The following is a 15,814-nucleotide window of genomic DNA, read 5'->3' as shown; positions in this document are numbered from 1 at the left end:
TTAGGGGGAAACCCCTTTTCTCTGCCCTTGGCTTTGGGAAGTCATTCCTGAGAGTCTGGCTGCTCACTGTGAGTGGTCTCTTCCTGGACAAACCATGATTGGTACCTCCCAGGGCTTTGACTGTGACCTCTCATCTTTATCTCCTCGGCCCCACACTTGCTTAGGCTCTCTCTGCCTCTGGGCATCCCTAGGTCTAGAGATGAAGGGAGTCATAACTGGAGGGCACCAGTCATACTGAAATAACACACTTATTTTTTCTATGGTGACCTATATAGTCCTCCAAAATGACCCTCCAATTTCCTTTCTGATTCTTTTCCCATATGCAGTTTGAAGATACCACATTTGTGCACCCAGTCTGGTTTTGAGATACCCTGGGACCCAGCTCTACATTTTCCACCCAACCCTGTTTCACCCAGATCGCCAGACTGCGTGGTTTAGCCAAGTTTGTTTTCTCAGAGCCTTGCAAAGAAATAAGCCCACCTCTCAACTTGACTTAGATGCTGTCTCTATTTGGGATGACCTTTCACCTTTGGAATGACTCTTCACCTTTATTCCCATGCACTTTGTTTCTCACCTAAACCCGACCCCTACATCTAAAGGCTGCCCCACTGGATTTCCCAGATCCTTCTTGTCTTCCTGGCTTATTCCAGCCCTCGCTGAGTACCTTCGACTAAACTCTACAGTACTTAAGAATACTTTCTGTTCAAAATGAAAGAAAGCCTAACTTGTGGGACCTAATTTATGAGTTAATTTGTCTATAAATATGTGAAGTAGTAAATAATAAATATGATAAATAAAAAACAACAAATAAGAAACATGTCGTCAACATGATCCAGGAATGGTGATGCACGCCTTTAATCCCAGCACTTGGGAGGCAGAGGCAGGCAGATCTCTGAGTTTGAGGCCAGCTTGGTCTATAGAGCGAGTTCCAGAACATTCAGGGCTATACAGAGAAACCCCTGTCTTGAAAAACAAAAACCAAGCAAACCAAAAACAAACATGTTAACGTTGTCTGTCTGAATCTTACTTCCTTGATTGGGTTTAAAGCTGCACGGCCATCAGAATTTTCGTTGTTACTCCGGAGCACCTGACCCCATGTGGAGCATCTTCTGGTGCAAGGTTTGATGAAATGGGTGAATATTTCTGAGAAGATAGTTTTTTACCAGTGTGGCTTTCAGCATGTGCTTCTTAATATCGTCCACCTGCCAAAACCTTAGGTCTTTAACAAACCCTTGACAGGTTCCTTCTGAAACGTGTCTGTCTTAAGAGTCTCCTTAACTTTAAAGAGGCCATTTTCTCCTTTGGAGAAGAGCCTTCTGGGATGGTACACTTGCTTTTACCATCACTGTTGCCCCTCTGTAACTGTAAGGCTAAAGCTTACGGTAAGGGAAAGGACACTCTGCAGAGGACTGGATGGACATCCACGAGAATTCTCTCAAGAGCTCTGTGAGCCTTGGGACAGTTGCTAGCAGAGATGTTTCCACTGACTTCTTCCAGGTGAACTGTTTTGGTGACCTCCACCTCTCCACCTTCCTTCAGGTTAGTTATGGATCTCTCTGTCTCTCTTTGTTATATGAAGCGGCCTGCTGACCTTGGGGTGACTTGAGGCAGGTAAACTAATAGGTTAATGACCACAAAGCCCTTTGAGCAGCTTGGATAAAAGGGCCTGTCTTAAGTATTAATTATCGTTATTTAAAAATCTAGGGTGATAGAATGAACCCGTCTGTTGTTGGGCCTGGAGGACACAAGACCCATTTTGCCAACACAACACACATCCGAATTACTCACACCTCATTTGTTTTGGCTTCTATGCGCCCTAACAGCATCAGAACACACAGCTGAGATATGGCTTTGATGAATCAAAATACATCGATTCCAGCCGGTCTATTAAAAATGGCGATAAAACAATCAAGAGACCAAACGCCTTCTGCCAGAAATAGCCCTCTCACAGCAATGGATCTGGGAGGCAATGTGAGCACTCATCTGCCCTAACTCTTCCATTCAGGGTGAGGAAGCCAACACCGCAACATGAGGAACTTAATAATAGAGAAGCGGAGGTCTAGACAGATGAAGGCAAGGATGTCAGGGAAGGCAGCCAGGGTGTGCAAACCAAGACTCCAGGAAAGAAGCTGTGTCTGCGGAGATTGATTGGCTGAGTACAACTTCAGGATGTGGAGAGACTGGAATGTCGCAGGTCCAGAGGCCAGTTACTTTATCTTGGGCTAGTTCTAGCCCTCCGGAGCAGCCATTCCTTTGCCCACTTCTGTGTTAGAACTAACATCTTGTAACTAACAGATAAACGCCTTTTGGAATCTATTAATTTAGCAGACGGCTAGCTTTCACCATCCCAAAAGCTCAGATAGCATCTTGGGTCCATAGAAAAGCCCTCCCCCCCATTTCTTTCTACCCACCAATGAATTATAAACTTGCATTGCTTGATGGCTTTCTCTTTCCTATAAAAAAACTCCATGAAACTGCTTCCACAGTGGAACATGGAATTTGGGGTAATCTAAATCTATGTTCCTGGGCCATGGTCACTCAAAATGGCTCCCCAATAAACAATCTCTTATTCTCTGTAAAAGGACAGCTGTAGTTTTGGCATTGACGGTTTTCCAGACATGCTCTTGCTGCGGTCCCAGGTTGAATTTTCTGACATGTCCCACATTTTAGGGACTTAGAAAGAGTCAAGTCCTTAGGAATTGTGGATTGGGACTAGACGAAAGAAAAAGGAACCGGAGTGTGAGAATGAGCCACACGTTCCTCACCCCACCGATACCGTGACTGGTCGCACGAGAAGAGGCTGTGACAAGCGGGCCAGGAGAGGACTGTTTGTTCTTTGGTTCATTGATGTCCACAGGGTGCAATTGGCACATTGTAAAAGAAAAGCCCTAATTCACCAGATCCTTGTGCTAGACATTTCATGCTCTGTGGTCACCATCTTGAAATTCTTAATGCCTTTGTCTTGGATTTATGTTTGGTCAGTGAAGTAAGGTGGGGCCACAGTGCATGTGTGTGTTTCTTCAAGCCATGACTCAAGCATGACCCAGCTTCCCACACTCTCTTCTGTAGACAGGCTCTTGCCAGCGCCCTGGATCAGTCAACCTCCTCAGGCCTATAGCTGAGCCTCAGCTGGGTCACGTGTCTGCATGGGTTAGGTAGGGCGCTTTGGGAATGAGGTGGGCACAGTGCTCTCGGAAAGGGCTGTTAACGTATCTACTTCTATGCAGGACCCCTACATTTTCATTTTACACTGAGTCTCAGAAATTATGTGGTTGTCCTTAGGTATCACATTCTGATAGTTTTCAAATAATAGTATATTGGTCTATATCAAATTGTATCAGTGTGTACACACTGTTCCGTTTAATTGTATGTACTAAGATGTTGTGAAGTATCACAGCAACGAGTCTAGACTATTAAGCTTTTAAAATAAGCTGAGTCTCATTTATAACTGTCTGGGTATTTTTAAAATTATTTATTTATGTTTTATTTTGACAGCAAGGTCTTACTTTGTAGGCCACGTTGGTCTTTCACCCTGTAGCCTCACTCAGCCTCCAAAATGCTGGAATTACAAGTAGAGGCCACAAGACCTGGCTGTCAGGTTCTTTTTTAAAAAGTTGGGAGCTGGAGAGATGGCTTAGTGGTTAAGGCTGCTCTCCCAGAGGACACAGGTTCAATTCCCAGCACCTACATGGCAGCCCACAGCCATATAAAACTCCAGTTTCAGGGGATCTAATGCCTGCTTCTGGCCTCCCCAAGCCTTCACACATGTGGTACAAATACATGCAGACAGACACTCATACACTTAAAACAAAAATAAATAAACTCTCATAAAAAATTAAAAAGGGCACTTGCTACTCGCTTTAAGACCTGAGTTCAATTCTCAGCTCCATGCCAGGGTGCTCACAACTTCCCATAACTCTAGCCCTTTCCTGGCCTTGGAGTCATGGGCATACACATGGCATACACTTATACAGATACATCTTTAAAAAATCTTACAAAAGGAAAAGAAAATTATTCTGTTTTCTCCCTAGTTCGTGGCTATTACAGCCTTTCCGTTGCACTAATATATGCTTCTTTATAATGGGTTATTTTTAAAGAATTGCTTTATTATTTGTGTGTGTGTGTGTGTGTGTGTGTGTGTGTGCGTGCGCGTGTGTGTGAAGCCAGGAGAAGGCAGTGGGTTCCCTAGAGCTGGGGTTGCAGGTGGTTGTGAGTTTCCTGATATAGATGGCTGGGCACCAAACTGCAGCCTTCTGCAGGAGCAGCAAGCACTTCTGAAAGCTGAGCTGTTTCTCCTGGCCTGGGGGTGGCTTTATTAGCAGAAGAGAGCAGATAATGTGAAAAATACTGCAGGTCTGTTCAAGTTTGGCCACTACATCTAGAAGGGAGAGCCTGAAACTACTAAGCCAAATGTTGAGGCATAAAAATGTAATTTTCCCCAAGTTTCTAAGTCCTGAAAGGGAGGATGTAGATATAGTGTAGATATAGGAGCTTATGGCAGAGGTTATTCAAATGTATTCTGTGAACTCTGCAGGCTTAACAAAAATGACAGGTAGCATTATTTACAATAAAATTCAGAAAAAAGAAAGCTTAAAACCTTCAAAATAACAATAATAATAATAAAACACACACACACACACACACACACACACACCATGGCAGGGCCATGATATCCTGTCAATGAATATCCCGTTTTTTTTCCCCAAAGGAAACATACCCAGACTTATTACTAGCTTCTATGTTGTCAACTTCTATTAACACAAAAAACCTTATAATCATCTCCTGGATGTATACTGGGGTTACACAGCTGACGGTGTCTTCTCCTTCTATAGTATGTATGAGCAAGTTTCCATATGGTTCTTTAAATTGATTTTTATTGAGCTCTACGTTTTTCTCTGCTCCCCTCCCTGCCTCTCCCCTCCCTTTCAACCCTCCCCCAAGGTCCCCAATGCTCCTAATTTACTCAGGAGATCTTGTCTTTTTCTACTTCTAATGTAGACTAGATCCATGTATGTCTCTCTTAGAGTCCTCATTGTTGTCTAGGTTCTCTGAGATTGTGATTTGTAGGCTGTTTTTTTTTGTTTGCTTTATGTTTAAAAACCACTTATGAGTGAGTACATGTGATAATTATCTTTCTGGACCTGGGTTACCTCACTCAAAATGATGTTTTCTAGCTCCATTCATTTGCCTGCAAATTTCAAGATGGCAGACTGTATATTTAAGGTGAAAAAAACTATAAAGGAATTTCAAAACTGAACAAGAAATTAGATTAGACTAGTTGGCAGAGTTTTAAAAATTACCAACATCAATGGTAATTTTTTTATTGATTTTTATTGAGCTCTACATTTTTCTCTGCTCCCCTCCCTGTCTCTCCCCTCCCCACTTCAACTCTCCCCCAAGGTCCCCATGCTCCCAATTTACTTCAGAGATCTTGTCTTTTTCTATTTTCTACTTCCCATGTAGAATGGATCTATGTAAGTCTCTCTTAGGGTCCTCATTGTTGCCTAGGTTCTCTGGGATTTTGATTTGTAGATTGTTTTCTTTGCTTTATTTTTTTAAAACCACCTATGAGTGAGTACATTTGATAATTGTCTTTTTGTATCTGGATTACCTCACTCAAAATAATGTTTTGTAGCTCCATCCATTTTCCTGCAAAATTCAAGATGTCATTTTTTTCTGCTATGTAGTACTCCATTGTGTAAATGTACCACATTTTCCTTATTCATCCTTCAGTGGAGGGGCATTTAGGCTGTTTCCAGGTTCTGGCTATGACAAACAAAGCTGCTATGAACATAGTTGAGTACATGTCCTCGTGGCACGATTGAGCATCCTTTGGCTATATACCCAAAAGTGGTATTACTGGGTCTTGAAGAAGGTTGTTTTCTAATTTTCTGAGAAATTGCCACACTGACATCCAAAGGGGCTATACCAGCTTGCATTACCACCAGTAATGCAGAAGTGTTCCCTTTTCCCCACAACCTCTCCAGCATAAGTTGTCATCAGTGTTTTTGATCTTGGCCATCCTTACAGGTGTAAGATGGAATATCAGAGTTGTTTTGATTTGCATTTTTCTGATGACTAAGGATGTTGAACATTTCCTTAAGGGTCTTTCAGCCATTTTAGATAACTCTGTTGAAAGTTCTCTGTTTAGGTCTGTACTCAATATTTTTTATTGGATTGTGTGTTCTTTTGGTGTCCAATTTCTTGAGTTCTTTGTATATTTTGGAGATCACACCTCTGTCTGATGTGGGGTTAGTGAAGATCTTTTCTCATTCTGTAGGTTGTCATTTTGTCTTGTTGACTGTGTGTAGTGAGAAGCTGCGGGCAGGCCTGCTTTTCATCCTTCCCGGCACCCGCATAGCTAGCTTATGCCCCGAAATAACAACACACAAATTGTATTCATTTAAACACTGACTGGCCCGTTTTCTGTAGCCTCTTATTGGCTAACTCTCACATCTTGACTAACCCATTTCTAATAATCTGTGTAGCACCATGAGATGGTGGCTTACCGGGAAAGATTCAGCATGTCTGACCTGGTGGCTGACTTCATGGCGACTGTCTCAGAGAAAAGAGGCATGGCGTCAGGCTAACTTCCCTTCTTCCCAGCATTCTGTTCTGTCTACTCCACCTATCTAAATCCTGCCCTATCAAAAAGCCAAGGCAGTTTTTTTATTAACCAATGAGAGTCCTCCATCAACTGTGTCCTTTGCTTTACAGAAGCTTCTCAGTTTCAGGACCAGCGGTAATTTATAATGAGGCCTTGACACTAAGATAGATTTTATTGATTTACTGGAATCAGAGGAGGTGCTAGCACACAAAACTTGCAGAGATCTTTTGTTCGGATGTTGAAGCCGGTCATATCCACTTACCACACAGTCAAGTTTCTGTTTTCCATAAGAAAAAACACGAAGTCTCAGAGTGACACCCACACTGCACAAACTCGGAATTGAGAGTGAAAGTTTTGCTGGAGAGTTAGCGCAGCAGTTAGGAGTGCATTTGAGCTCAGTTCCCGGAGCCCCGATCAAGCCGTTCTCAATCACCTGTAACCCACTATTCTGGCCTGGGGGGGGCTCCTGAACACCCCCCATTTAAAAAAATTATTTAAATGTGTTAAGTTGAAAACTTTCTCAGCAGGGCATGGTGGCTCCCACTGCAATCTCAGCATTTAGGAGGCAGGAGATCTGGTGGGAGTTCAAGGCCAGCAGGCCAGCCTGGGCAACAACCTACTGTCCAGTGTCAGCTGTAAAATGAAACTCTGTCTCAAACAAAACAGAAACCAGCTAAGGAACTAATTAAACAAAACACCCAAAGACACACAAAACAAAAGTATCTGACTTGACAAACATGTTTGGACATGGCATCTGGATAATAAGAATGCATATTTAGGTGGTATTTGAACATTCTTAATGAAATTAAATCACAGGATAGACAATGATATGTTTTAATATGCCAAACACATTTAAGGATTTCAGAAGAAGACAGGGCAGTTTTCAAGATGTCCCTAATTATCTGACACTCTTCCTGCCAAGAGGGTGGGTCTGGTCCCCCCTCAGATCTAGGCTGGCCTTAGGCATTCGTCCACAGTCAGTAAACTACAGCGGGGCGTGATGACGCGTGAATTCCCAGGCAAGGCCAGAGCCTTGCGGCACCTGCATGGCATCTTGGATGGCTTGGTCACCAAATGGTCTCTCCTGGGACACAGCTGCCACACAGGAGTGCACATTTAGTCTCTCCGGTCCTCAGTGCCAGCTGAGCCCAGCCTGCCAGCTGCCGCCACAAAGCAAGAGATGATCCCCTTGTTCCCACTGTCCAGTTGAATCTCGAAGCTGAATTCATGTCTGTGTCGACAGGAGGGAACCGTGGGCTTTGTTATCATGCTGGCTTTTATTTCAACAGAGTTCTAAGCCAGCTTTGTCAAAGCCAAAGGCTTTTATCCCTATGGAAACAGGTAGAGCCACAGGCACCAGCGTTCCCCTGAAAGGGCGTATGCTCTGAAGTGTTAAAAATGTTCCCATAAACGGAATGATTATAACCTCTGTGTGTTCCCTAACTGTTGCAACACAGAAGGGGATAGAGAGTCGGCATGAATGAAATAATTAGACATATTGTTGTATCTTATTTTTTTTTTCAGGATCACAATGGTTTATTTTTTCCAGAAGAAATAAAAACATAGGAATCAAATATCCATTTTCTTTTCAAAATTCCAAGTGAATAATTGAATTAAACTTGGGACTAGGAGGTGACTTCCTTGAATTCTTACAAGGGACTACGACTGAAAGGCTCATGTGTTGTTTGGATCAATATTAACGAAAAATTTCCAGCATTACAGTCATTACTAGCAGATCTCTGTTGATAACAACCACAGCAATCTACTAATGTGGATTTTTGGATTTTCAGCTTTGGTTGGACTTTTAAAGGCTGAATAATGTCATGGAGGAGCATCTGGTCTTTCCTCAGGTATGCCACTGCAATAAGGTTATAATCAGGGCAGGATAAGCTCACAGCTAAACTTCCATTTTATGGTAGAGTTGTGACTCTCTTGAGGACAGGAAACACATTGTTTGACATTTCATCGCTGGAGCATCACTTTGAAGGGGAATCTTCACTATCAACTTGATTGAGTTTGGAATCACCTAGGAGACACACCTCTGGGTGTGTCTTTGAGAGCATTTTATTCACCAAGTAGTGAAGACCTTCCTGGGATATGGCTGGCACATTCCATAGGCTGAAGTTCTGGGCTGAATTTTTAAAAAGAAGAAAGCAAATGGGACACCAGCATTCATCTCTCTCTGCTTCCTGGCTGTGGATGCGAGGTGACCAGCCACCTCCCGTTCCTGCCACCATGCCTTCTCACCTCAGCCCATGAGCCAACATAAAGCTTCTGTAGGGGTCTTGTCAGAACAATGAGAAAAGTAACTAAACAATCGCTGAGTGTACTCACTAAATGAAGAAGGCTAAGGCGCACTCACAGGTAATGTGATCTTACATCATGGATGTGGTCTATTGTTGATTAACACTGCTCTGCAGTGCCTGACTATGGCAGAAAGAAGCATGGCAGCAGGCAGACAGGCTTGACACTGGAGCAGTAGCTGAGAGGTGACATCTGATACATAAGCAAAGGAGGCAGGGAGAGAGAGAGAGAGAGAGAGAGAGAGAGAGAGAGAGAGAGAGAGAGAGAGAGAGAGAGAGAGAGAGAGAGAGAGAGAGAGAAAGAGAGCCAACAAAAGCCACCATCATCAAATCAAAGGTTCCCAGTCATCCAGGAGAAACCCATTGATTGAGGAACCCATTATGGGATTAGCAAGAAACATGGCTCTAGAAAATTCCCAGGAATCCACAAGGATGACCCCAGCTTAGACCCTAAGCAATAGAGGAGGAGGGGCCAGAACTGGCCTTGCCCTGTAGTCAGACTGCTACAGGGTAGTGAGGTAGTGAGATGGAATTCTCGGTCAAGAATTCTGGAAGAAGCTGGTGATCCTTGTCTAAGGAAGAGTACAAGCAGGAAGCAGCAGACAGTGAGCATCACCAAATCTGGCACTTATCCCTCTGCAGAAGGGCCTGGGGAAGGCCTGCTGGCATATGGCTGGGACACGGTCAGGCTAGAGTTCTGGGTCAGTACAGCTTTCTTTTCTGCACCGTAAGCATTTTTGTAATATGGGCAACTATGGTAACCATGGGCAGAGATGGTCTATCTTCTATTGTTCTCAAGGGCACCGTGTCTTTGCTAACAAGAGGTTTTGATGTTCACTCTCCCCGTTTTAGTGCCAAGGGACCAACCCGGTCCAGGGCAAGGATTTTGGAGGACACTTAACATAAATATATTTGAGTCTGAAGGAGTGTGGGAAACCTGGGTTTTAGGCCAGCTTCTCAGTGACTCAGAAACCATACAACAATTTACCAGTATCATGGACATTACACTTGCTAAGGATAGAAGAAAGAGTATGGGCTCCCTGACACCCCCAAACCTACCCCACTAGAAGCCTCTGTGCCTCAAGTGACAGGAAAGCCACACTTATAGTGACAACAACAACAACAACACTCAAGAGTCAAGTCGGGCATGCTGGTCTGCATCTGTATTCCCCGCTACTTGAGAGGCTGAGACAAGAGGATTGCTTGACTCTAGGAGTTCAAGACCAACCTGGGCAACATAGTGAGAACCAACTTAAAACAAACAAACAAGTGAACAAAACCTTTGGGGCTGGGAAAATGGCTCAGCAGGCAAAGGCACTGAGACCAAGCCTACTGACTTGAGTTCTATCCTGAAACCCTCATGGTGGAAGAGAGAACCAACTCCCCCAAGTTGTTCACATGAGTCAGGGCATGCAATCTCTCTCTGTCTCTGTCTCTCTCTCCAAGAAACACATAAATGTTAAATTTAAAGAATCTTAGTTTCTTTGATGTCATTTTTTTCCTTCATCTGCAATGCTTAGTCCATTAGGGAATCCTGTCGGGTCAACACTACACGCCTACTCTGGTCGCTTTCCACTGCTTCAAGTGACGAACACCTCTTCCTTGCTTTGCCGTCATGGACCCCAGCTGGTCATTGACTCCTGCTCTTGTGAACCCAGCTCCAATCTTTTTTTTTAAAAAAATATTTATTATTTATTATGTATACAATATTCGGTCTGTGTGTACGACTGCAGGCCAGAAGAGGACAGCAGACCTCATTACAGATGGTTGTGAGCCACCATGTGGTTGCCGGGAATTGAACTCAGGACCTTTGGAAGAGCAGGCAATGCTCTTAACCTCTGAGCCATCTCTCCAGCCCCCCACCCCCCAGCTCCAATCTTGCACTCGTTATAGTGCATCCTGATTCGGCAGTAGAGGAGTTCTCTTCAAAGTTGACTTTGACTATTTCATCCTGTGCTTGAGCCCTGGAGGGAGCCTGTCCATTTACCGTAGAACAGTCAAAGGCACTGCAACAGCCTTCGGTCCTTACGTGGCCTCCTCTTGGTCCTCACACGAACTCTTCTGGCCCGTGCCCCACTACCCCCGTTCCCTGTGGAACTCCCCTAGCCTTCCAGCAACCCTTAGTCACAGAGCCTCATCTCCCTTTGGGGCCTTTGCACTGGCTGTTTCCTCAGTACATCTTTGTTCCCAGCCATCCATCTGCCCAGATACTTGGCTAGCACCCAGCACTGTTTTCTGGTCTCATGTGACCTCACCGGTAAAACTTACATACCATCCTCTTCACGAATTCCCTAAAATCACTCATTTCCTGCTTCCCTACTTTTTAATTCTTCCATAGCACTTATTACTTCCTAAAATATGATGTCATACACGGCATACATGTTTCCTCCACACCTGCTCTGCAAGGGTTTGTTTTGCTTGTTCGTTGACACATTCTAATTGCCTAGAGTCGTATTTGGTGCATTGGAGGGGCGGAATAAAAAGTTTGTGAAATGAACAAATGATGAGAAAATTCAATACTATTTTAGGTCAAACAGTAGAATTGAACTCAAAACAAACAATAAACAAACAAGCAAGAACAACAAAAACCACAGTGCAGGCTGAACTGTGGTGAGTTAGAAAAGAGGATTGGCCGATTCCACAAGGTCCCATAAATTCTCAGCCCTGTCTGGCCTTGGCTAGTGGAACCAAACCATGAGCTTGTGATCTAGGAGAGGGTCCCTCTGCTCCTCACCGCCCCATGGATGTCCAGTTCTGAAAAAGGTCTTCCCTGTTCCCCTTTTGTTTCTCCACTTTGCATGAGACTTTTAATGGCTGGAGAGATGGCCCAGTGGTTAAAAACACTGACTGCTCTCCCAGAGGACCTGGGTTCAGTTCCCAGCACTGACATGGCAGCTTACAACTGTCTGTAACTCTGGTTCCAGAGGATCAGACATCCTCACATAGACATACATGCAGGCAAAAAGACCCTCATTCCACGAGACGTTGAGAGGAACTGACAGGATGATACGCCAGCACGGGGGCTTGCCCGGATAAGGATGGCCTTGCTGCCTTGGAGAAGGCTAATTCAGATTATGGGAGCATGGGGGAGACAGATGCCATCTGAGAGCATCAGCCAATCATCTCTTCCCAGGCTGATGTCCAGCAAGCAGTCAGGTGAATGCTGGCTACCCGAGACCCTGTCTCACATAAGTAGACTAGAATGCCCAAGGTCACATGGATAATAGGACATGTCAGAGCCAGAACTTGCCTCCTGGCAGCTTGCCAGCTAGGTTCACACTCTCAGCCACTTGGCAGCCAGCTCTGGATATTCAAGAACGGCGAATGAGACAGGGTGTGTGCCTACAGGTGAGGCAGAGGGAGGTGGCTCGTCCTCCTGTGGGATTTACTCTGTGGCTTAGTGGCCATCCTCGAATCCCTGTGTCCTTAGGGTATGTGCCTTGAATGGAGACGGTCAACTCTGTGAACCTGAACATCCAGAAGCAGCACTGTCTCCCAGCAGTGATCAGAATGACTTGCCTTTACCCTCTGTAGACAGCAGTTAAGCTAAAAAGTCCCTCAGTTGGTTCTAGGACATGCTTCTGAACAGGCGATTCTGTCCTGTAGTCCAGGCTAACTTCAAACATGCTATATAAATGAGGATGAATTTGAACTCCTGATCCTCCTGCCTCCACCTCCCAGGCACTCATCACACCGGGCTAGCCTAGGCCATCCTAATGAATCTCCCAGTTCATCTGTAAATAGAATAGAGAAATTAGTGCCGATGACCTCCTTACAGGGTAAAATCAGGTCAGTCACAGAATGAACAAGTATCCGGGACATAGTGAATGTGTCATAAGTTTTAGTTATCAATAGCTCAGTTTTGTTTTGCTAAAAAAAATACTCCTTTTAGATTTACTGATTTTATGTGTGTGGGTGTTTTGCCTGCATGTATATATTTGTACCATGTGTGTGCCCTCAAAGGTCAGAAGAGGGCATCAGATCCTCTAAAACTAGAGTCACAGACAGCTGTGGGCCACCAGGCAGGTCCTGGGCACCAAACCCAGGTCCTTTGCAAGAGCTACAAGTGCTCTTAGCTGTTGAACTGCGTCCCCAGACCCTTGCTGTGTTTTGATATGTAGCCCAGGCTGGCCTGGCAGCCTGAGTGCTGGGGTTACCTGGCAGTAGTTCTTTTAAAAATTCCACTTAAACTATATTAATAAAATTATGTACTGTGAACATGTGCGTGTGTATAGGAGAGAGAGAGCGAGAGAGAGAGAGAGAGAGAGAAAGAGAGAGAGAGAGAGCGAGTCTCATATATCCCAGGCTATCCTCAAGCTTGCTCTGTAGCTAAGGATGCCCTTGAACTTCTGATCTCCCACCCTCTACTTCCTCAGTGCTGGGACCACCACACCCAGTCTATGTGATGATGGGAATGAAACCCAGGACCTCACGAATGCTAGGCAAGTGCCCTGCCAATCTAGCTACACCCCAGACTCCACTGTGAGCAAACATATCTCCAGGAAGTGGATGTGAGGTGGGGACAGAAATCACAGAGGCAGTGGCTGTTACTCGAAGAGTCAGGGAAAACTTTGAAGCTGCTGAAGCTGGACCTGGACAGGGTAGAGAGGGATGGAGGAGTCTGGCAGGGAGAGCACAATGACGTTGGGAAGGAGGCCCTGGGAGAGCATGGCAGAGGAACCTCTGGTTGCCACGGTGCTTCTGGAGAATAAGGGACTGAGGAGAGAGGAAGAGACACCAGGTGAGAAGAGGCTGGGGCCTGGGGCAAACTCATAAGCTTATGTCTTAAAAGATCTACTCTATTTATTTATTTACTTACTTATTTATTGTGTGTGCGTGGGGGGGTTGTCTGTATATGTAGATATAGATTCCCACAGAGGCCAGTAGAGGAAGTTGGATCCCATGGAGGTGGAGTAACAGGAGGTTGTGAGCTTCCCAAGGTGAATGCTGGGATCTGAACTCCAGTCCTCTGAAAGAGCAGCAAGTGCTTTAACCACCGAGCAATCTCTCCAGCTCTGCGACACGTCTTGTTTGTGTGTTTGTTTATGAAGGTGTAGTTTACTCACAAACAGTCCAACAGTTGGGCTGTGCAATGGCTCTTCACAGCCAACACCATTTCCTGCCTCGCTCACAGGCTGCTGTGCCATTTCTACCTTACTAGTTTGGCTCCTGATTCTGCATTTGTGGCTATTATTTGGGTTTCTCCCCAGATTCTTAGAGGTTGATGTCGCTATAGCAACAAAAGTAGGAAAAAGGGTTAGCACCAGTTCAGTACATAAATTCAAATGCCAAACCTGTGGCATCCACCAAATACAAGCCCATCAATGTGGCATGCTATGAAACTGTAATTATTGTGCTCAAGATCAAAGAACATTACTCAAGAGTGGAGAAGCCAAGTGTAAATTAAGGATATCTTCCTTAAACGAGCCATGACTAAGTCTCTGGGCTCACTGAGGGTTCCCCTGTGTTTGTGCATACAATCACCCCATGACCCCAGGACACTCGTATTTGTAAGCTTAAGAATGTGGCACTGTGCCACGGTACACACAGAACAAATTTTACTGGGTGGAGCTTGCAAAAATGCAAGGAGTGTTAAGGGCACAGGAAGGCAGTAGCTTCTGGGAAATGGCAGAGGCTGTTCACGCACACACAGTTCGGGAGGGCCATAGCTCAAGCTGTGCCCTGAGCACTCAGTCCTGGGAAGAGTTAGTTATTGACACCTAAGTTCTTCTGATCACTGGTTTCCAGTGCAGGTTTTTACCCATTTAAAACAGGAGCCTCGCACTCTACTCCAGCACCCCAGGGAGAGAAGTGAGATGAGACCCAACCATTGGAAGAGTAAACTTTGGTTTGGCAGTGATGCTGATGAGGGTAGACGGGACAGGAGTGTTTAGTTTCCTCATTTGTAGACTGGCAATGGAAAAGTCTGGTGCTTGTAGCCTACCGTTTTTCTTTCATCCTCCCTTCCTTTCCTTTCCCTTCCTTTCCTTTCCCCTTCCCCTTCCCTTCCCTTCCCTTCCCTTCCCTTCCCTTCCCTTCCCTTCCCTTCCCTTCCCTTCCCTTCCCTCCCTCCCTTCCTCTCACCTCCACTCCTTTTTTCCTTGAGATACACCGTCTCATTTTTAGCTTAGATTGGAACTCACTGTGTAGCCTAGGCTGGCCTTGAACTTGTGACAGTCGTGCCTTGGCCTTCTGAGTGTGTGTCACCATGTCTGGCCTGTTTTGGGGTTTTGTTTGTTTGTTTGTTTGTCCCCTGCTTGAAATAGGGGCTCAGGCAGCACAGGCTAGACTCAGACTCTTTACATAGCCAAGGTTGACTCTGGCTCCCATTCCTCTTGGCTCTGAAGTTCAGGATTACAGGCACATACCACTCTGCCAGCTACTTTCCATTATTAAATGCAGAATTGGGGTAAACTTGTTTTGCTTCCTTAGCCCTTGTCTCTCGTGTCTTAGCTCTGTCACCGTCATCTGGCCTCTCTGGGTTCTCAGTGTGAGGTGGGTGACTGAAACCATTCTCCCCCCTCCACTGTGACTGTGCTCCCCAGTTCTCGCTGCCGAGCAAACCTGCAGATCTAAGATCTTGCCACACCCATCTCACTGCTCCCCTGTGCCTTCTCTGACTTGCTCTGGGCAGATGTACCTGCTCACTCCCTCCGGGGCAGTTACTGCTGATTGTCCTCCTAAAGCCATTCTGAGTACTTGTCTCATATGCCTCTGACTTTCCTAGCTACAAAGGCACACACTTCCCAGGTTGCACACACTTCCCAGGTTGCACACACACCTTACAGATTAAGTTGGCATCACCAGTTAGTGGAACTCTGGAAAATGTTTTTGTTTTCTCACACAAGGAGACTACGGATGTGACAGGTGCAGATTTCTCTCCTTGGCCCTTTTCCGCCATTCT

The sequence above is a fragment of the Arvicola amphibius genome, chromosome 2, assembly GCF_903992535.2.
Source record: "Arvicola amphibius chromosome 2, mArvAmp1.2, whole genome shotgun sequence".
Classification (NCBI taxonomy): domain Eukaryota; kingdom Metazoa; phylum Chordata; class Mammalia; order Rodentia; family Cricetidae; genus Arvicola; species Arvicola amphibius.
This window is presented reverse-complemented; position numbering follows the sequence as displayed.